Below are 5,908 nucleotides of genomic sequence, written 5' to 3' on the forward strand. Positions count from 1 at the left end.
ATCTGCCTAGGTTTTTGAACTAACCTGGAAGGGTATTAAAATCATGGGTTGTTGTAATTCTTCTCAATTCTGGACCTTTGCACATTGGTGATTTTAGAACAATATTTCTACTTTTCAGATTGAGTTCAAATTCTGAGCTACTAAGTGGATTCTTGGAATCAAACTCAGCTCCTCTTCACACATAGCAGGTTCTCTTAAGAGCTGAACCATTTAGTAAAAAAATTAGCTATTATTTCATTAATTTTAACAGATTTTGTTAACCTCTGATCAGATCTCAATTTAGGTGCTGTATATCACATGGATCAAGCAAGACTTAATCATTGTATTCAATAAAGAATGCTTCTGAACATATATATATATATATATATCTTCTAAGAAACTATGACTCTAGAATATGTTAATTTTCAGTTTTATCTGAATTGCCTTGGTGATTTTAAATTTCTACATAGTTATCTCTTATAAAATATTTATTTTATTGTTTTGAGGTGAGAAGTGATGTAATTTTAGTATCCAAGAGAGTCAAACAAGCAGCTAATGTGTCAGGAGCTCATCGAGTGCTAACACACACACCAATGCTTCAGAGCTTTACAAAAGATAGTGAAATTATTATGGTCTTCACTATGGAATGGGGTGCTATTATTTATTATAACCAATGGTAGCCACCCAAACAGGAACAAAGAGCCAAACCTACTTTCCTTCAGAGGGCAGAAGCATTATACTTGTGTAAATCAGCTACACTTTCACTGGAGACACAAATCCAGCCATCCTCCTACATGTGGTAGAGGTTGAGTACACCTCAGGAGTAGGCACCTCTGTAGGTGACTTGGTAGATGACTCAGTGGGCTAGATCCTAATCCTTCTCCACTTCTAGTTCATAGGGGTAGCCTTGACCCATGTCTCCATCAATGTACATGGAGCCACAACCCACAGAGAAGATGGTTCCAGAGATGAGGTTCCCCTCATTGTCTACATAGTAGAGGTCAGTGTCTCTCTCATTGCAGCCACAGATCATGGTTCCCATGGACAGTAAATGCTTTTGTACTGATTCACAATGTTAGCAAGAAGATTGGAGGCTCCTGCAACAGAGATGTGCTCCTTATTTCGAAGCTCATAGATTCTACATTATTGAACCAACAACTGCTCCCAGAAGCTGCAATCCATTGCACCCCCAGCTGTGGTTTGCAGAAGGTAATGATTTATTTCTACCTTCACTGCTTAGGAGGCAATAGAAGTACCTGTTGTGGTCCAGGAATCAGATGGCAAAAATCCATGGGGAAACTTGAAGTGCAGGAGGTGGTTCCATGAAACATTTTGATTTTCGCTCCTCTGGGACACCCCGGCTGGGTGTGGCTAGACTCATCCCATTACCAGGAGTTCCTAGACCCAGGGCCGGCAGATCTGACAGACCTTTGCATTAAAAAAAAAAGAAAGTGGTGCCGGTTCACCAGCATCGACTGCTCCAATACGCTGGTCAGTGTCATATATAGTAGTCTTATTCAATGCTTTGAATTTTATTGCACACTTAGCACTTAGCCTGTCACCATCTCTTGAACAAAGTATTTGAGATAGCAACTATTCCAAATTAGGGGTTCTGTGTGTCAACGGTCCTAAAAAGTATGTTAACTATAAAAACCAAACCAAACCACCACAACAAAAACCCATAATATTCTTAATAAATTAACTACACTTTTTTTTTTTAACATGGAGGGGTTTAAACATCAAAGGGGTTCTAATTAAAGGTACTATTTTATTTCAACATTTATTGAGTACCTGAAAATTACTGGCCACTATAATGGGTGCTGAGAATAGAGGTATGAATTAGCAATGATTCTTGATATGCAAGAGAAAAGTGAAGGACAAAGACTTTTAAACAAAATTGAGTTTGTGTTGGTTGGAGATAGGTGGCAGAGCAAGGCCACATGAAGATTTTGGCATAAAGGTGGGAGGTATTTTCCTTTAAAAGATAGTTAGTAGGTTACATTTAGTTTCAACAGGAAGTAAAATGTTGCTATGTGAGGGCATTACATTCTTCTTTATCTAGCTCCAAGCCGTGCCTGCAGTAGATGGCAGTAAGCCTAGTGTTCCATTGTTTATAACAACAAATGATTTAAAATGAATAAAAATCCCCTAAGTTCTGTTGTACAATGATAATAATACGAGGAATAAACAGCAAGCAAAATTATTATTAAGTTTGTTGTTCTCGCCCATCTGCAACTGTGGCCACATTTCAGCATTTTATTGCTTAATTTAGAAATAGGTAATGTCAGCTGCCAAAAACAATTGAGAATATCAGTCTAAGGGGACCAAACACAGCATATGGGCTGTGGCTATGGATCCTGCAGATGACCTCCATTGCTTTGTTTCTTTTTACTGCTTGACAATTAAAGATCCCAGGCAATTTATGACAGTGAATAATTTGCTTATACCAAAAACAGCACACTAATTCATTTTACATATTTTTCAGCTGAAGGAAATTACAAAAACCTCCCTATATTCCCCCATATAAAATTCTAAGAACAAATTGGATTATCTATAGAAGAACATGCTAAATACTCATAGTGACCAAGATTTAGCAAACCAAGATAGCTCTAGCATTATGGTCACTTTCTATTCTTTATAGAACCTTTTCTAATGAAGCCACCTAAGTTTAAAACAGTCATCTCACACTCATGGGAAAGTTAATTTTAAATCATAGTTGCTTTCCCATTTGAACTTAGGATTTGTGGATATTTTTTTCTTGTATGTTTGTCTTTCATATTGCCCTACCTAAGAGTTGATTGTTGAATCCCAACCATCTCTTGCTGGTTAATCATACATCCAGGCTTTAAATGTCATCTGTTTGACAACAATACTTAATTTATATTTCTAGCTATAGCTTTATTACTGGACTCCAGATTTATAGCTCCAAATATATTCTAGATTTTGCCAATAGAACCCATGGTTTTTATCTAACTTTGTTCTCTTCTATATTAGTCCTCCTAATGGCCCAGGCCAGCTTGAATATACTGTGAATTTCCCTTTGTTTACCCTTCATACATTCTGGAAGCATATTTTTGCTTTGAAAATAGATCTCCTCTCATATAATATACCCCATCACAGTTTCTCAGTTTCCCTTCCTTCCACTCCTCCCAGCTCTTCCCTACCCCCCTTCTCTCCAAGATCCACTTCCCTTCCCTTCCTTTTCAGAAAAGAACAGGCCCCCAAGAGATAACAACCAAACATGTCTAAACAAGATAGATAAGACAAAGTAAGACCCTCCAGATAAAGGATGGAAAAGGCAAACTGCTAGGAGGAAAAGAGTCCCAAGAGCATGCAAAAGAATCAGAGGTGTACCTGCTCTCACTGTTAGGAGTCCCATTAAAAATGACACCAAGCTAACAGGCTAGTAGCATCTTGATTCCATTCATGTATCACCTCTACTTCTGCAGTTCTTGTCATACTATCTCTCATCTGGTGCTTTTATGTCATCTTCTTTCTCTTTTTGTTTCTTTATCACACTTTTACAGTTAATTCTTAACACAGCTTTTAAAGAGAACAAATTACATAATTGAGACCACAGATTCTGTTTATATTTAATGTATTAAAAGATTACTGTGGCTCTAAAAACTTTCTGCACTTCACTGCTTCCTAATTTCTAATTTCAATTTCTCTGATGTCCATTCTGCTCCTGGGAAGTATTAAAATTTCATTAATTGAATATCTTCATGTTTGTTGTTATTTCAGCCTGGATACCCCAGTTAACCATCTCTTTCATTATTGTTATTATTGTTTTTATTTTTTGGGACAGGGTCTCTCTTTTAGCACTAGCTATGTTCTGGAACTTGCTAACTAGACCAGGTTAGCTTTAAACTCATGCAGAACCACCTGCCTCTGCCTCCTGAGTTCTGGGATTAAAACTGCAATGTACCACCATGCCCAACTTATTTCTACATTTTTTTTAAAGAAATGGATTCTTTTAGGTATTCTGATCTCAGCATGAGAGTTATCATACCTACAAAGATTTTTTCTAACCATCTCATTTCAAGGCACCCCCATTTTTTCCCAGTCTCCATCTTTCTCTTTTCCATTTAATTCTCTGCATAGGATTTAAAATTTGACATTTAATACTTATTTCTTTTGTGTTTGTGTATTTCATATAAAACACTTCTTTACTAACTTTCCCAAATAGAACATATTTAAGACAGGGTCATGCACATTATTATCATTACTTGCAGTGATTAAACTCTTTAAATCATCATGAACACTGAATTAACAAATACCTCTTATCACCTGTGAGAAACACAATTGAAACAGATTAGAAGTGGCCAATTCTTCTAAAGGGTATTTGGTTAGGAGTTAAATACTATTAAGTTATATTAACAATGTTAACATCGACAGGTTTCAATTTTACAAATTTTTTAGTCTTTACTTTTTCTTCAAATCAAGTAAAGCTTTTCGGGCTGGGGCAATCTGATACTGGCAGACACTGTCCTCAGTACATTGAGCAATGAGCAAACAGATCCTTCATCAGCATTTCACACTCTTGAACACCATACATCATTTTGAGGAAACACTGCTTTAGTCAAAAGGTCAACTAAGACCAGAATGCTACTGAAACTGTGATTCACCAGGTATCTTATGCTGGTTTTGGAAAATTCCACTGGGCAAGACAAACCTTAGGGAATGCTAGACAACCTTGAACTTGTATCTGTTCTTACTTGGGACTTTGGGGTGAGTCATCTCCTCAATGACTCAGCAAAGAGTATGCAGTCAGCCTTTATTAGCGACTTAGGAATGGCCTCCATGCAAAACCTGTGATTAGTGGAGGTATAGGCTGAGGGCAAGCATGCTATACATCCTTCCTCTACCTAATTAGGAAGCTGTTTTTCCACTTTTTGTTTAGTTTGGAGGTTTTCTCTCCTGTGTATACTCCTCTACCCCAATATTAAAAAACCAGGTTCATAAAAACTTCAACTTAATGGTACCTACGCCTCCCCGAAGACTTTCTCACAGGGAGAACAGAATGGTCTGCATTCTCAGAGCAGAGTAGACCCTAGGGCTTCCAGTCCTGGCTGTAACAGTTCTCTTGGCAGGGACGACATAGCAGCAGAGTTCTGCACTCTCTGATCAGAGAAGCACTTATCTGTATAGTGGGATGTAACAGAAGAGTTCTTGACAATGGCTGATGGCAGAAACTGAAAGATGCTGAGACCATAGAAGAGGAGAGGATGTAAGAGCCTTAGGCATGAGGCAAGACAGGACTGAAAGCCCAGCTCTTAGAAGAGTATTAAAGAGCTGAGCGGTCTAACATCAAGAGTTCAGAAGCTTTAACTATAAATGTTAGGTTTAAGTACTTTAAGATCATAAAATCAGGCATCTGTCTTGAGTACCTTGAACCAGCCCAAGGCTCTGAGAGCTTGGAGTCACCAGCTCTAGTTGTAAATGAGTGAACAATAAATAAGTGTTAGTTAGCTCAGCTTTTGAGCCTTGGGAAACAAGGGCCATCAGTGTCAAAAAAACTGCTCCACGCTTATCCACAATTTTCACTCAGATGGAGAAAAATTTATCCCTTCCTAGCTATTTGTGTTGGCACCATCATTCTTATCAAGTAGTTATTACATGTCTTTACTTTATGTGCTTATGTTTCAATAAATATTTAGAATATGTTGGTGATTTACACATGCTGAACTCATATACAGTTGCAATATGACTCATGACTAAAGAAAGCATTTCCAACACATTTCCCTTTGTCACAAATCTTTTACACAACAAAGTCACCAACAAAAGGCAGAAAATTGTGAAAAAGATATGGTGTAGACCTCTGTGAAGACACCACTTTACAGTGTGAGCATTGAAATAAGAAGACAAATTTTCGCAATATTTAACTTCAGTCTGGAAATGGCATATCAGATCATCTCTATTTTAGTGT

General features: G+C 37.5%; 1 pseudogene; it reads right to left on the minus strand.

Moving 5' to 3' along the window:
* Positions 1-697: 697 nt before the first annotated feature.
* Positions 698-1,481, minus strand: LOC127232938 (proteasome subunit beta type-5-like; annotated as a pseudogene).
* Positions 1,482-5,908: the final 4,427 nt, after the last annotated feature.

This window comes from Phodopus roborovskii, unplaced genomic scaffold, assembly GCF_943737965.1.
Source record: "Phodopus roborovskii unplaced genomic scaffold, PHOROB, whole genome shotgun sequence".
NCBI lineage: Eukaryota > Metazoa > Chordata > Mammalia > Rodentia > Cricetidae > Phodopus > Phodopus roborovskii.